The 17,942-nt window shown below is 42.7% G+C and overlaps 1 protein-coding gene across 3 annotated transcripts in view; it reads right to left on the minus strand.

The window, feature by feature from the left end:
• Sema2a (Semaphorin 2a) overlaps positions 1-17,942 on the minus strand; it is a 254,585-nt gene that overhangs the window by 109,269 nt on the left and 127,374 nt on the right. The window lies entirely within an intron of this gene.

The following is a 17,942-nucleotide window of genomic DNA, read 5'->3' on the forward strand; positions in this document are numbered from 1 at the left end:
GTGTCCGACTATGTATCCGTTGTGTTTATAAAAATAACATGTTATCACGTTCCATTTGTTCAAAAATAGCTACGTTTCTCGCGTGACAATTTTTATGTATCTCTAACTTTGACGACGAATAATATATAAAACTGGCGCGCTGGTATCGTGAAAAAGTTATTGTTGCAAATAAATTTGCAAAAACAGTTCCATATGTAATATTTAGTGTTTTTCTTTTAATGTTTAAATTAAGTTAAGTGTATTTTGAATATACAAGTTATTTAAACTTCCAGTTGCTATGGGTAATAAAGTTTTACGAATAAATGAGAAAACGTTGCTTCTGATAAAGCTGCTTTAACCGATTTAAAGAGAAAGACAAGAATTGCGAATCTTATTATCGTAGAATCTATCGTTAACGAGTTAACCAGTTAAGATAAATATATCTGAAAGCAACCGCGCATCGGAAAAAAGCGCCTCGAACTCACGATACAGAAGGAAAGAGATAAGGAGTAGCAAGTGCATAAAGTATACCACCGATCGCTAGACAGGAATAATCACTTACACGGCAGAAGTAACCTACACCCATTATGATATCTAACACTCGCTGTCGAGCGGCCAGCAGTCGTCAATGATATCTCGTTTCCCCGCTGGAAGGGAAATTCGCGAATGCGATTGCACGCGAGCATGACGATGCATGACGTCGTTCAGTCAAGCCGTCGAAACGTATCGATAACATATAGACCAGTCAAAGATAGCGAAGAGTGAAATCGCGGAAGTAGAGAGAGGGAGAGAGAGAGAGAGAAAGAGAGAGAGAGAGAGAGAGAGAGACGTCGCGGTTTCTGTAACGCCTCTGGAGATTTCTTTCGTTCGGCCTCTCTTGTCGGGATAAACATTTATCAGCTAACGCGCACGTCGATTTCGAGAGAGCAGCTCTCTGAGCTCGACGTCTCTCTTTTCCACCGTTCCTTCCGTACGCAGTCGGAAAAATGTAGGAGAATAGGCCAAAGCCATCGCAGTGACAGCGAATTCATAAATTTTATCCTTTTCCTCCTCCTCGCTCCTTGCATACTCGAGATTCTCCGTCCTTCCTATTTACTCTTTCATCCGCCACTTCTGCTCACGGCAAAAACGAGTTTCTTCGAGGAGAAAGGCGCTCGCGAGAGGGAGAACAGGGAGTGAGGAAGGGCGAAAAGGAGAAAATGAGAAATCCGTAGAGACGTGGGGATGGAGTAGCGCTCTCCCGACCGGGAAGGGAGAGAGCGAGAGAGGACAGGATAGGCAGCTTTTTATATAAACGCTCATCCGTTATTACGTCGCGGAGGTCTCCGTCAGACTTTGTTCCTCGCAATATACAATTATACAATAATTTAAAAGCAAAGGCCGGGGTCCCGGGCTCGACCGTATTTCATTCTTACATCCCTCGCCCTACCCGCCACCATCGTTTCTTCCGCACAAGCTTCATCTCTTTCCTCGAGTGTCGCTTCCTCTTTGGGGAACACCGACCGTGCTACGACTGCGCTTCCTTTCCCCGAGATGCACGCTAATTTTGATATCGCATAGGGAACGAGAGGGAACGTCGAAAAACATTCGTGTATTGTAATCTTAAGTGGTGCTGAGATATTTCGCCGTTTGATATTTCGTCCCATCGAACTTAATAAAATCTATAATTTGCTTCAATGATTAATCGCATACCTTTGTCCGTATCACTTCATGTTACATCAAAACGACGTTGGGACCGTTGCTCTTCGACTCGACACTCGACCCCTCTGTATCCTTTTATATCGTTTATATCCGTACTACAAGTGTTCAATGGGATCCCCTCGTTTAGTGGGACCATCTTCGCCATTCATCCCCATAGAAACGCGAATTAAGTATTTCCGATAAGAAGACGTCAAGGGTAAAACATGAATGTAGACACGCGATTTAATGGCGTGTATGTGAGATCTCAAATATTAAGAAATAATAATCGGGAACAACGGTTGCGTCAAACGGCAGGAAGATTATAAAGGAAGACTATAAAATAAAGCTAAGGAGTACGTATATCTGCACATTGTATACGTATATATTTGTGCAAATGAGATATTATCGCCCCCTCCATAATTTACCAATCGCGTTCGTACGCAAAAAAGTTATTATTATAATTGTTACGAAAGAGAAGTCAATTACTACAAAAACAAGTTTTATCGTCGAAGAAGGCGTTAGCCATTAACCCGCACATTAGCGGCACACCCGAGTTACTTGAATACTTTTTTCCTACCCCAAGCTTTCAGAAAATGAAAGAAAAGATGGTATCACAGCTGGGGCTGACTTTCGCGCGCACACACGTACGTTCGTACGAAACGATAATTGGTACGTTTCCCCGATCAGAAAAACCATGCGTGTGGTTTGCCTCCCTTTGCTGGAATGCGTACGGAAAGCTGAGTAATGGCAGTAATTAGTTAACAATTAACGTCTCACTGGCGTATCGTTTGCACAAAGTGTACGATTCGTCGTGTCAAACTAAAATTGATTAAACTGAATAAAGCGTGACCCCTCAATGAGTTTCCTCATGCGAATGAACAAAAGATATGTTACGCGTTACAGATTTATTAAAATATATCTTAAGACAGCGTTGTTCATTTATTTATCTAACAGTTGTACGAAAAATCTCCGCGCTCTTTCAGGAAAAAAATCAGCGAATCCATCGGTCGTGATTTCGAGCCATTAGGTCGCGCTCACGACACGCTCGTCGTGAGGATGGATGACTCTATCTGTCGCGCATTAATCTTCCCGACTGATCCGCACCATAGTCGGAGTCTCTTCCCCGTAAACGTCGATTGAATAACGTGTCGTTCGGAATGACGAAGAGTTCGAATCGTGATTTCAAGTCGAGTTTCACGTCGCAACTAAATCGTGTCGCTGAGAATCGCGTTGTTCATCTTGAAACCGGAAATATCGGACCGGGTAACGTTCGCTTGTGTCGGTTAAAAAAGAAACACCGCGCTAGGTGGATTGCATGAAACACGTGTCAGACGAAGAGACTTGGAGCACATTTTGGAGCACACTCGAAGGTATTCGAGTCGAATGTTAGTTAAGTGGATTTAATGCGGAGAATAAATAGCTGCACATACAAGAAGAGTCCTTCTCAATAATTTGGAGCCCGCGCAGTTTTGTCTGCGGTAAATTCTTAAAAGACTCTATAACGACGAGTTGGTACGGAGCTCGTAATTAAAAATTAATTGGAGTTTTCCGACATGCCGTGGCAGCTCCTACAATTATCATCGTCATATATGCGGAAAGCGAAGGATACGCAGGCAGTAATTACGATGCTGATTGATCGAAAAACTTTTAGAAAGTACGCAATTATTCATCAAAATTGTTCGAGCCGTCGTTTAAGCATCTACTGGCATATTTAACACATAATGTGGAAATGCATCTGGATTTTCTGCATGTGTTTACGCGTTACATAATCTATATCTTCTTTTTTTAGTTTTAAACCAGGGAGAGGACAATAATTAAATTTCAAGACATCGATATTATTTGTAGAAATGCTGAGAACGGTGTAATCAAGCGTGATGCAATTAAAGATCGCGCAAGCTCGTGTTATCCGCTTTTTCTTTAGTATAAACGCGAGAGCGTTCCAAGACGGCGTATTTGTCTCTCCCGATTGTAATCAGCGTTTAACACATCCGGCGCGGCGCCGCCCGGTGGAACATTATTGTATTTTGTTCGCGCATCGAAAGGAACGGTTCTCTCTCTCCGTGCCGACCTTTAGTAGCCGGTCGCCGGCGAGAAGGGGCGCCGATAAATAAGCGCTGCCTTCGATAAATTAACCACCGTCGGCGAATTGGCTGCCTCCGAGAGCCCGGGCAGGCTGGTGGGAAACCGGCGGGAACGGGACGAGAGAATTTCGCTGCCGAGATCCGCCCTTCTCACTTTCGCGCCCCCTTTCACGTCCCGATTGCACGCAATATTTATAGCACGCGCGTAATCGAGCGTTCTCGCACCGAACTATCGGCTCGCGCGGGCTTATATTGCCGCCCGCTGATTTGTGACAGCCACGATTCTTTCCGGCCAATCCGAGGGAGGCGACTATATTGCGCCGAAACTCTTAAATCAGAGAAACTTTGAAGGTATTTCAAGTGCCCTTACTAATTATTTCGACTCCGTCGACCGTCGCGGCTGTTCTAAACGATGTAGCCGGCCCGATATTAGCCTGTGAATTGTCGTACCTTACAAGTTTCAACCAACGAACTCATTCTATATAGGGAATTGTAACAAACAAGTATAGTCATAGATTTAACCCTCCTCCTCCCCGTATTTAAATTAATCCTAGTATTTTAATTAATTATAATTAAAACTGCAATATCGCCTGATTAATACTGGCTCAGCTACTTGTGCGCTCAGAAAAAAATGTAATCAAATATCAAATAGCTGCCATCTCGAATTAAAGCTCCTCGCGGATATTCGTGCCATGCAAAATCTTCAGATATGCGAGATGCTGGGCGATTAATTAAACAGCGGGTATATCTTAATAACAAACTACCCAGCTTCTATTTGCGGCATGTTTAGCGGAGAGTCTTTCGCGAACTGCCGGATGACCCGCCTTTCCCTCAGGCCGATTCATTTACAGGCCGTTCCCGTCGCACTTTCGTCTCGCTTCTGCTTCTCCGGTCTCTCCCTTATATACAGCAGTTATCGCGCCAAGTAAACTAAAGGACCCTCTTAATACTCTTTTAAGAGATGGCGCCGTGAAAAATGGAAATTGCCCGTCCGTCGCGACGTGCATCCGTCCGCGCATCCACTCCACAAATCTTCTAAGAGATCCGAATTACCTTCGGGTAAATTGCGGCCCTTCGTCACTGGCGTACTAGAAGTCGTCGCCTCTTCATTAAAATTGTATGACTCATCCAAAAATATCGCCAAATTTGTAGTGTGCATCGTGATACGATTCATATTACGACTACCGCTATTACCAATTCGTCTCTAATTTTTCTATCGAACAAAGCGATTTTAAAAGAAATTCATATCAAACTATATGGTTCCAGAGATACTCCTATTATACTTTTGTCATATTATACAGATCGCATGTCGAGTGGCTTGTCTGACAGACAGTTTATTGATTTTTATAGAATCATAGAGAAATTGCAAATATGTCAGACTCTTTGAACGGCACATCCCGCGCCTCGTTGGAATCCGAGATTTAAATTTCACAAGTTTTCAAAAATTCCCTTTCACAGTTAGATTCTAAGAAATTTTTAATATTCTATCGTCCCTACGACATAAAAACTCATTGACTATTTAAACGAAATTAATATTTACGCGCGATTCACGAAACGCAACACACGAGTGTTGCGCACGCTGGCGGTCGAGGGAAAATTTTGCAAGTGTTGATGATTAAAAAAAGAGAAAGAGCTCTGAAACGCGATAGACACGGGATGTGCACGTTGGGCCGTAATCGCTTTTTTCCTTTTTCTCTTTGTCTTTTTGCTCGTCGTGGAAATGCGAGAGAGCAACCGCGCGGGAACTAAAAGGAACCACGGTGAATAAGCTATGTACACAAGGCACGTAGATGTACATATGTACGTCGTAGCCTACGTGAGATCGATGGGGCGTGGGATGAAAGGGTATCCTCGTTACAGAAAAACCCTCGCGCACCCTTCGCCAGAAATTTGGCGAGCCTGCAGGGGGTGTCGGCTACTAATTATGCGTGCGTCGGGTATGCGCTGTTTACTCACCGTGAATGCGTGAGTGCATGGCACGATTCACTTTGAGGGGTATGAGCTTACCTGCAACACAAAAGAGACACCATATTATCAAAACTGCTCATTTAATGGCATTTATTTTTATACGTTAGATGTACGCGCCGTCACTTTCAATAGGATCTTTTTAATTGGAGAGTTTAAACGCGTTTGTTAAATTCTCACTTCTATAATAATGATATAATAATGACTAATAATTATTAATAGTAGAAAATAGATTCGAACAATTGTCAACCCACTCGCCGATGTTCTTGATTCGCCGATTACGCCCTCGTGATTTTATTGTGACATAAATTTAAAATTGGCGATACCAGAGATAAGTATATTAGATATGTATGTTATTAATAACGATCTGTATGTTATTAATAGTAAATTTTCAAGAGCCTATGTAAATCGTATAACAACGGAATATTCGGGGCCCTAATAAAAGAAAATGGAATGTCATATTGATTTCCGTTTTCCCAGGCCTCCGAAGCAGCTCTTGCGTCTTCCCTGGCGTTCATTCGTTTCCTCTTTCTCTTTGCCCTTCCAGTAATTGAGATCCTACCGAGTATACGTAAAACGTTCAATCTCGCCCCATTGAGTACAAGCGACATTAAATCATATTCCATTGTACGCGCGGAAGAGTGGGGAAGACGGTTAATAATCCTTTACGATTCTCTTCTAGAACAAAAAGGAAATCGGGCAGAAAGTGGAGCGAATGAGATCAGGGGAGACGTATTAGGTCAAACGATTGAATAGCAGTCGTATCGGGAGATTTTTTCCGTTCGCCTATTCGTCGGCGAGCATTAGTTGGTTCCGTAAAAAGAGACAAGCCTGCATCTGCCTTCGACAGTACGAATCCTTTTAATTTCTTTCTCTTCGGTCAACCGAACGCTGTGTCCCGACACAAGATCAATCACGACGTTATCTAGATATATCTTACGTTTAAAGCGTTTTAAGTCCTTTTCTAATTGAGATCTTCGCATTATAATTATATGTTTAACTAGCGTGTCGTTCAGTCTCGCAAGAATCGTTTGCTTACGAAAACAGAACTTTCATCTCGTTTTAAATTACTTGGATAGTTTCTATGCGTCTTGCATACAACAAAGAGTATCATACTATTATTTTGCCTGCTGGTTCGAGTTTCCAAGCAAGAACTACTAACAATGTTATAATACACCTAATTATCCCGATATCTAAACATAAACAGCAAGGCAATGAGAGTTATTATTATTATCCTAATACATCGTTAGATATGGTCATTTCATATTTTTCCTCAATTATATACATATACAATAATGTCGAGCACAGCTTTTCATTTTTGTTCATAATTGCACTCAAAGTTTGATGTGCGTACAACCAGACATAATTACTTTCAAAGTAAGGAACATGTATACGCCTTGTTACTTGTATCGTAAACAATGGAAAACCGGCTGGTATAACTCAGCAAACTTTGACAACAAATAATTAAATAAACGTAGCGGTTGTCGAGAGAAAAAGCTGTTCTTGTGAATCAACTTATCCCATAACGGGGGGAGAGAGAGAGAGAGAAAGAGGAAGGGAGACGAATCGTCTATTTTCCGCTTGCACCCCCAATTAACAAATACCTTGCACATAAACAGGATATTTCCGTTGTTATAATGGGGCAGGGCTAATTCACTTCATCAAACTCGGCGAATCCATTTTGCATTCCGTCATGAAACGCACAATGCACCGACGGCTATGAATTCGCAAGAATTTACGGCTACGTACGGATCGAATAATTGCGAGAGGTGTCCGAAGTGCTGTCTGGCCGGTCTCTAACTATACGTACGTCGTCTTGTGTGAACTATCGGTGCTTCCGCATTCACGACGGCTTGCGCTCGCTGAAAGCGCGGCTGAGGAAACAAGGGCGGAATATTAAGGCGCGTACAATGCCGGATTATACTGATCATAAATAAATGAGGCGGACGAAACTTGCGACCGAGTTTTGCATCCGTGGCGGAGAGAAAGCCACTAATCCACCATCGAGTTTTCCACGATAGGATATTAATTTAGAATGTTGGCGGGCGAATGGAATTTATTATGCTCATACCGTAGCGATAGCTGCACGAAAGGATTAAAAGTTAATAAACTGAGATGAGAAAACAATTACATTCCTGAGAATTCATCAAAATTAAAATTTTCAAAACTGTAAATATGCAAATCACCGCGTTAAACTCACACTTAAACCGACGAAATTTTTAAGGGTTTCAAGTGTATAGCTCTAAATAAAGCTTAAGTCTCTGTCTGCGTGAGCTTCTAACGAATGCATAATTGAGACCAGTCCTCATCGGCTCTTGAATCGAGCGAGTTCAACGCTTCGAAAATACGGTTTTATAATGGAGTTAATGCTCTTGAGCTACCTCTCGTGTGTCTGGCTTAACACGTGACGCGACGTTTTGCTCCTGATTCTATCTGAGAATTTCCAGCATCCTTGCAATGTACGATCGATATGTCGCTTATGAGCTGCTGCCTACAATCTATGTCACTGTTTCGAGACTGGTGGAGAACTAGTTAGCGGGCCCGCGCGCATAAACATAAACCGTAGTTAGCGCCCAAGTATAAGCTCTGGTTAAGCCACGAGTTAATCGTTTGTTTAGCCGTGAACGCTCTATATTTAACGCTTTACTCTCGGCGCGTCGCCCTTACGTAAACAACACCGTGTAATCAAAACGTGGAGGTCCTCCCACGTCTCCCAAACACCCACTCTTCCTCCCACTTTCTATAAAGTCAACTTAACCGGACATCCTAAAAGTAGGTCGCTGCAGATCCAGCGACACAGACTGCACATGCACGTAGGAATCATACGTGTGTACTACGATTACTTGAATATTCCAAGGACAATTATAACTAAAGCAACTAAATTTTGAACCACCCTGACATCTGCTATGTAGTTGGTGATATCACACTCTTCTAAATTAATTTCCTTTCTTGACGAGGCATACGACGCCTACATGCCCAGACTGTTTGCGACTAAAGTGGTTGCCGGAATTAGGAGAATGGCGACACTCTGACCGCAAGGGACCAAAGTTAGCCACGTTGCCGCTAATGAACTTCCTTGAGCACAAAGAAAACACCGGTGCTATACTAACGAAGGGAACTCAAGCCTCCGACATCACCTGAAGGAAAGAAGTTTCGCAAGATACAACAACGACGGGCGTTGCTTTTTAACGCGCGCGCGTTCAGCGCCAGAAGGTTTTGGCCAACTTTGTGCTGCCGTCGACAATTCGCGCGAGATATAAGAAATGATTAATAGCCACAGGAAAATCCGCCCATCCTAGGAAATATTATCAATGCGTGCTGATACCGGCAAAAAATATCATCGATGTCGCACTGAGAGAAATCTGAATAGTTGTGGCAACTATTTTTTTGGCAACTCTGCAGTTTAATTACTTGTAACTAGTTTTCCAAAGTAATAGGAACTAAATAGTACTGAATACTATAAAAGTATGGTCACAGAAACAATATTTGTCAACTATTAGTTGATAGTTAAATATCGCCTCAACTATAATTATTATAGTTATATAGACTCCATAAAACAAGATATGACAATAACATTTTTCAAGTTTAGACAACTCCTTGACTTATTGTTTAGACAAATATTTTTTTGTTGTGTAGCATACTTCCAGAAGCTGGTGCGGGCGGCAGCGCGGACTCGCGCGGCGAGAGAGTTCGGCTCGCGCCCGCTACGCGGTGCATCGCCAGTATACTTTTGCGTGTTTAAAATTCAACATCGATTCCTATAACTAGGGTCGCTCAGCAGGGTTTTTCCAGCGATCCTTCTAAGGTTCGCTAGTCAGGGTGTGTTCACCCATATATATATTAATCAATTTTGGATTATAAATAGATTGCATTGACGCCGCTAGGCGTCGCATCGCCAGTACATTCTCTCGAGTTCAAAATTCCGCACCGACCTGTATATAAGGAGACCCCCTACGGGACCAAAGCAGATATTTTCAGGCGCTAGTCGCCTAGGTATATTAATTATAAATCTTTTAGTTTAACAAATAAGAAATTATTCTTTATTAGACAACTCTAAAAATTATGTTGATATCACTACAATGAATAATTATTCATGTTACTACAACATACTTTTGGCATACACAATATATTTTTCGTTAATGCCACTACTTTCTTTGTAGTTTAAATAATTTATTTATTGTTGTTATTACAACTATATTATACATAGTTGAGGCGTTATTTATCCACAAATTTCTAGTCGGTTTAACTAAAAAAATTCTAGTTGCTGGTACAAATTTTTTCTCTGAGTGCGGATATCTTTTATTATTACTTTTCGAGCGTGATTAAGTGCCGCTTAAAAAGAGTAATGTTTCCGCGCGGAGCTGTGAAATCGAAACGTCTTAATTTTCAGAATGTTGAAGATATAAATAATTCATCAGGCCACCTTCATTAAGCGTTAAAAATAATGACTCATGGCCATTTATTATCGATGCGCATAATTTAATGATTTACAAACAAATTAGGTTTTACAAGAAAGCTGCAAACTCGGCTGAAACTGCAAGTTAAATCAGCACCGAGGAAAATCAATTAGAAGAAAGTTTCGTCGCTGTTTCACTAATAAAGTTACGGAATAGCCACTCGGAGAATGCGGGCCTTAAAATTCTCGTTAGCACCCGCGACGAAATTCGAGCGGCGCGGCGCGTTGTTTTATTCTGAATACCGGAGACTTACTAAACCCGCACACGTAGCTGCTCGGTAGAAAGCGTAGCATCGCGAATCGACATTCAATATTGCTAGATGGCCCGTGAGACATCGCCGCATATACGTATCCGCACAAGTACTATCGGTTCGCTCCAGCTACGGTTCCGGCGACGCGTGAGAGTCCTCCATAAATATCGTGTTAAACGGTCTCGGTTTACTGTCCAATAATGGTCGAATATCGGCGTCTGCGTACCGCTTGATAGTCGCGCTATTATACAAGCTAAAGTGGGCCAGTCGCAGCTCACCGCATAAGAAGGGCCTCATTGTACGACATAGATAGCGCAGTGACGTAACGCTCGTATTTTACGAGCGTGAAGGATTCGGAGGGGGGAGGGATGCGCGGCGTCCATCTTTTCGTATTGGAAATTGATCGTGCATCCGTGACAAACGTCAATACGTACGAACAACAATCGTCCTTACGATACGCGACGTTTCTCCTCCTCGCGACTCGTTGGTTCCCACGGACTTTTCCAACCCCTGTTCGATAAAAGTGGACACTGCTTCACAGAACTTCCCGTGGAAAAGTCTCGACGAAAACTCAGATTAATAGGCACATATTGCCAAGAATCACGGGCAAATAAAAAAATATCTTGCAGGAAACATATAATGAACTTGACGGTGCACGAGGTCCTCAATTTAATTCTCATTTCATAATGCTGAAGATATATTTTATCAGTTCTTAAAAAAATTCGGTATCTTCATCTGTCATGTCTGTACATTAATCAAACGAGAACGAAGATTTAATCCGTACGATCCCTGCAATCTTACTCGGACCGCACAAATCTACCTGGACGCGTGAAGCAGGTAGCGCGCAACATCCGCTTAACGACGGGTGGTTTGACGATATATTACGGTCGTCGGTCTCTTTGAATCGCTGGCGAACGCAAATAAACCCATGTGACGCATCTCATCGCGACAACGATGGCTCGCCGAGGGACTAAGCAAATAAGACATCAAACAATTTAGAGCGGTCCGAGGCGCGGATAGTCGACGACAACAGGTTGCGCGAGAGACCGCAGCGCGGTTAACGAAGTTGACGAGGTTGCGGACGAAGGTGAGCGAGGAGAGCTCGACCGGCTTGGTCGAGAGATCTAAGAAGGGGCACGGGGGGCGAACGAACGCGACGAAGAGGAGCGGGAAGAGAGATGATATACGAAGGAGAAAGGGAGCCCAAAGCCACCGCGGCTCGCCCTGTTTTCCAAGAAGACAACAACTTCATTAGGCCGATCCTCTCCGCCCGTTTCGACTCTATCTAGCCTCATGAATATGTATGCCAGCCGCCGTGTCTCGATATATGGCGGCCTTACGTGCAAAAGGCCCGCAGATACCGGTTGCGAGATGATCGCCAATTTAAAGCCGTGAATCACGCGCGGAGTTATTAGGAAAAGGCGTGGGTTGTGCGCGAAACGCACACCGCCATCACAGAACAATGGTGCGATTGTAAGAAACCCGGAACAATAGTATATTTAGCGGCTATTATTGTACACTTTTATCATTAATAGTATCGATTATTATTTCACGCTTATAGGCAACACAATTGGACGGCGCAAAATAACGAAATGAATAAAAATGAAATAATCCGTTATTGTTCTGTCATAATTAATAATTAGAGTTTAAAAATTTCACGTTATTTTAACGTGTAGATCTTCACGTGAAATTCCAACGTTCGAACGAAATAACATTATACCATTCGCGTGCGTATGAGCTTCTATACCCAATTACTGGTGAATGTTTCATAATCGGATTTTCATAACCGCTAGAGGTAGATTTGGTCAAATCAGTTGAAATGACTAGTAATTCCTTCCTATTTCTCTCCCGAATACAATTGGATCTATTCGCGCAGCGATTTATTTAATACACACTGCCATTCTACAATTCCCGTGAAACGGTGTATAATATCGCGCGGATAACCTCGCGCATTGATGTAACTTCCGATGCAGTTTCTTCACTCGCCCGTGCCGATTGTACCCGCGATATCGCCCCGATGAGTGCGATTAATGAAATTTACGAGCGACCGCAAATGACGCGTAAGGAGCGAGCGAAGCGTTAGGAGACCGATTTCCTCATCGGACGATAAATAACGGGGAAAAAGCGAACGTGTTTCCATACCCGCGCCGGAACTTCCCATATAAAAATCCCATTCTTCAGCAGGCGCGGTCGCGTACGCTAAATTCGAGAGAACGTTGTTTCGCAGCGGATCGAAAGTTTGCGAGCGATCGACAAATCTAGCAATCTACGAATAGGACCCTGACCGAAGAAGCTCGAAATACAACTCGATTCGTAAATATCGTCCCACGGGAGGCGGCCAAAGTTTCTCGGATCGCCCCAGCGGAGTTCAGCTAATCACATCGCGATCCATTCGCGTCACTCCGTTCGTCGTGCTGTCTCCTAGGAGCGATAAGAAAGCCCGATAAGGAACCTATAGAGCGAAATCTATCACGACCACTGACAGCTTTCGATTGACCCATATTGCGCGTGGGCGACGGAAATATAATAAACGCCGGCTGCTACCCGTTTCTCCGTTTCGGGACAAAATATACGTGCAAATATCGCGTCAACGTTTCAATACGACATCCGGCCGCACATTTCGACGAGATTACTTTGTGGCGCGCGCGCACGACGGAAACGAAGTGCAGCGCGGACTCGTAGTAGTTTAATGGGACGAAATCAGCGCTAGCTCCACTAATGTTACATCCCGGAAAGTTACGAAACTGCGTCCATCGCAAATTAGGCGTAAAGTTTGTCCGGCAATTCGAAGTCTCTCGCATACATATATGCACGTATCCCAATATTTTTGCTAGCCGGTTCGCCCTGTAACGTCTAACCTACATCCCCTACATCAAATATCGAATTTTCTCAACCGCGGTCAGTGGCTTTCGTACCCGGCTGTTCCGTGAAGGCAAAGTACAGCACTCGTACCAGAAATCCATAATTCAGAGCCGGGCAGGCTAGGAAACTAGCAGTTTATCTTGTCCGTGGAGAAGATTGTGCACCCGATGTGTACGATGTGCATTACAATATTAGGTGGTAAATATACATACCACGACACGCGACGCGTTGGTGTGGTGAAAAACATCCCCAATTTTTCGCTTGCGGTTCAACGAGATACCATTTTTTTTCGAAACTGCATATAACCGCTTTTCCACGGTAAAAATATTCTACAAAAGTCTAAATTTTATCTTTTTGCATGAACAATCGATGCCTCGTGAGATTCGCTGGTTTCTAGATCGTCGCCAAAATGCGGACCGGATGAGTCATTAAAATCCCTCCGGTGCTACCTTCGCGCTCAGTTATTTCTGGAGATGGAAAATATCTGCTCTGTTCCCTCCCTTCCCCAACAGCACACGCTTTTCTGGCAGCAGCATATGGCGTTAGACTTAGAACCAGATGGAGCACGCGCCACGTTTAGACTTAACATAAGGAATGAAACGAATGACGAAAAACGAATAACGCTGATTTTTTGAATTGTTTCGTTTCTAATGATTATTTGAAACAATTCCGCATACCGATTTTAGAATACTGTTTCTCCCCATTCATTATCTTCTCGTTTTTCATTCCGTCGTAAACTAAAATGAAGAAACAAAGTCTATAGTGACATTAAACGGTTTCTAAAAGAGGCGAAAAGTATCACTTTTGCAGGAGACGGACACGCCGCAATGGATGGGTTAGAGCGGACGAAAATTTTTACATTCTTTTTTTTTGCGGGCAGAGAAAAAAGGATGAATAATGAAAGAGAAAGGGAGAGAAAAAAAGACTTGCGAGGGATATAGAGGTGCACGATGTGACGCACGAATATCTCTCCTCTATTCCCTTTGCGATAGCGGTGCCAGTGTTAAGTACCTACGTCTATTTAATGGAATTTTAATGTCGGTTTTTAAAGAGTCGACGACGCACAAAACACCAGCCCTCGACGTTACGCACGTACGACCGGAGTGGTCAACGCGTGTTACGCGCCCAGTATCCGGCTGAAGCTCGCGGCGACGCGGCTCCAAAAAACATTTTAATTGCTGCTGTCGCGGAGCGGCAAATTTCTATACATACATTTCCCACATTCGGCCGGAGTCCCGTTGTTATTTTTAATTAATGCAGGCTATCTGGCCTGTTTTCGCGGCTCGTCCGTAAAAATAATATCGTCAGCGAGACGTTAATGTCGAGGAATTTATTCACGTCACTCGCATGTCTAATTAATTCGCGTTTTTTGCATCTTATTCATCATATTCTAAATGTGAAAAGTTTCGGAAATGCGAACGAGACGATGTAACCTAGCGATATAACCATACGTTTCTATTTATAATTGTCCTGATATAATATCTTGATATTGCGTTATAGAATGTTAATATATCGATAAAACTAACGAAAATAGCCTATAGAGTAACTCGGGTAAGATGGTCATACAGGAAAGATGGCCAACTTATGTTCTTTCAATCTAGCTCGCCATGAAACATCGAATGAACATGAGTTGGCCATCTTTCCTGTATGGCCATCTTACCCGAGTTTACCCTATATATAAGATTAAAATGTTACTATTTATCTCCCCAAAAATAATCATACATTTTTCTCTTTTACATCGCTTATAAATAGCGTTTATTATAGCTATAAGTATCACTTATGCTGTCGTGAATTTATTTTGAAAACATTGAAGGGTCACTTTTAATAAAAACGTTGCTATTTCTCTTGATCACTTTTAATCCATCTTGCCGCGTCGAGCAGCCGGCACGTGCAGACGTTGGAGCGTCTACCAGATCCGCGAATCGCACTGAATTACCAGCATCAACGGCACCATTTATCCCGTTACTTTTTGCGGAGATCTCTCTTCGCGCGCGCTCGTAAATCCGACGTCGCGGTGCACGTCGACGATTTCGCACTTCGTACGACGCGGCACCGTTACAACTGCGCGCGTCTACGCGGACGACGTAACCATAGAGCGCCAAGACGAGATAGCGAGTTTATGTGCCGGCGAAATGTTCGCCGTGGGATCGTGTGTAATTCACCGGTCGGAGGAGCGGCCCGAAACAGAGTGCGAGATCGTTCGTCATGCCGAGCAGTCTGCGGGTCGTTCCACTCGCTCGCTCGCTGCGCTACATCGCCGTTAGAGTTCGGATGTAACTATTGTAACTACATACCAAATTCATACGTTTCACTGGCATGCTTTCAGTTATTCATGCGATATAGATTTACGTTTGAATTTGCGACACCCGGTGTAATTATTGTAATTTTGGCGAGAACCGCTTCATCCTTTTTCCATAAAAAACTTGCATTCTCAATAATATTCACACGCTTTGCACATATCTTGGCAATTCTTAGCAAACTTACTAATATTTACTGACGTAAATAAACGTTTATATTATAAACTTTAAAGTGGCTGAGGTAATTAAATAAATTAGAAGTAAGAAATTACTTAATTAATAATTTATATATTCTGTTAATAATATTCAGATAAAATTATATATCGTTTTCATTTCTTCTGTTATAGTGTTTTGCTTAATTATAAAGTTCTGGTAGTAATAAAATAGCTTTAAAGTACATGGATTTATTTTGAAAGTATGTTTATAGCGTCGTTTTAATAAAAACTTTGCTTTCTCTTGATCGCTTCTCAACCATCTGCAGCCGGCACGTGCAGTCAGAAAGTCAGAACGTTTACCAGATCCGCAAATCGCACCGAATTACCAGCATCAACGACACCATTTATTACATAATTTATTTATACTATACGATATTCATGGCACTTCAGGCATGTAATTCGCGCAGTTTTATTGCGTCTTTCGCAAAAACTATGAAAGCAACCCATCGAGATATTTAAAATAAATTCAGCGAATTAGTTTCGATAGCGAAATTAAGATAAACCGCTACTAGTTTATCGGCAATGGATGAAATTACATCACGGCGAGATCGATTAAGACGAGAGGTAGTTTCAAAGTATCGGAAAAGAGAGAATCGAAGGCAATCGTTAAAATAATCAAATAACTCGATATTCACTTTCAGTAGTTTAGTTCAATAATCATCGACGTTCAAAGAAAGTTAGATATTCCCTGGCAATAAGGCGAAAGTTTAACGAGCTGCACCCGCTCGTTTCACGTTCACGCCCATCAGGGGTCAGAAAGACTATTCAAAAGTTTGATATCAATAAAATAATTTTAGCGCTTTCAATGGTTATCATAATTCTACTTTTTTCTATATTATTCGACGATAATCCGTAATGCATAATACATAAGTCTACTTAGCATATTTAATCGCAAGATTAAAAAAAAAGGTTTCTTAAAGTTTCTAATTTTATATGTCACAAGTATACTCATAACATTTTATAAATATTTCAATAATGTTCAAGTATATAGTACTATAAAATTATATATATATAGTAGTATTAGAATACGTTGTGATCTATTCATAATTTATTTTAGGCGAATGGGAAAAAATTTTATCATGGAACGGAAGCGCGTCCAACCGGGAGAGGACTATACTCTCTTCAGGGCGACGAGATGGGGGTTTCGGGAAATAATTTGAAATTTAATTAAAACTGCTATTTACCCGGCGGATCAACGGGGGCGACAGTACGAACGATGGGAACGGGAAATGGTACGAGAGGAAACTCTTTTTTTCCGCCAAGAGTCTCGAGGCAAAATAGCTGTATGATTACCGGTAAACAGCGCGGAGAATAAAGTAATTTGCCAGCACAAGGGGAATTAAATTTTCCGATTATTCCAATTTATCATTCGCAATTTTTGCTATTCCTTATTTCGAGGCTGTATTCAGCTCTTCCAGAACGCGCTGTAATCTATATTAAACTTGACGCTATTCCCATAAAATTTTATAACAATCTTTCTGTAACGTATAATACAATAAAATGCTATTATTAAAATAATTTGTGAGCTTTAAATAACGACAACGAGCTAACGATTGTTCTGCCTGAGCAGGCGTTAATGCACGCGGGAGAAAGAGAGAGAAACGCAGTATCCAATTATCGTCCCGGGCTTTGAGCGCGTACGTGCCTTTTCCGAAGATTTACCGAAGCTTGCGCCAGCTAAACTCGCAGAGGCTGCCGGCGTTTTCTCGGCACGATGCACGGATTCGTGTTCCCGGAGCGTGGCGCGTCGTGCGAGAGTTCGGACGACGAGCACACGCGAAGAGCGCAGCCGGAACAGCGAGGCGACGTCTCGTAGGTACCTCCGGTTTACAATTAAATGCCGACTTCACGGCTGCTTACGGCCAAAATTTATTTCCATCGCGGGGAACGGCCGCGCCGGCGGCAGTCTGCTAATTACCAGCTCGCCATTTAACCGTCTCGTAGCACGTAAGGAAACGAAATGCATGCGCGCGACGCTAGAATGCGAGCGAGATAGACGCCGAGGTAGACACACAGGCATTGCCGCGCCGGCAAAAACTTATTAGCAATGGCGTTTACAATTCCCCCCCCCCTTCCACCCGTGTCTTTAACAATGTTTCTCTACTCGCTGCTATGCGCAGCCTTTACGGTCAACGAGAGTCAAATTCAGTTGCAGC

Source organism: Temnothorax longispinosus, chromosome 6, assembly GCF_030848805.1.
Source record: "Temnothorax longispinosus isolate EJ_2023e chromosome 6, Tlon_JGU_v1, whole genome shotgun sequence".
NCBI classification, from domain to species: Eukaryota; Metazoa; Arthropoda; class Insecta; order Hymenoptera; family Formicidae; genus Temnothorax; species Temnothorax longispinosus.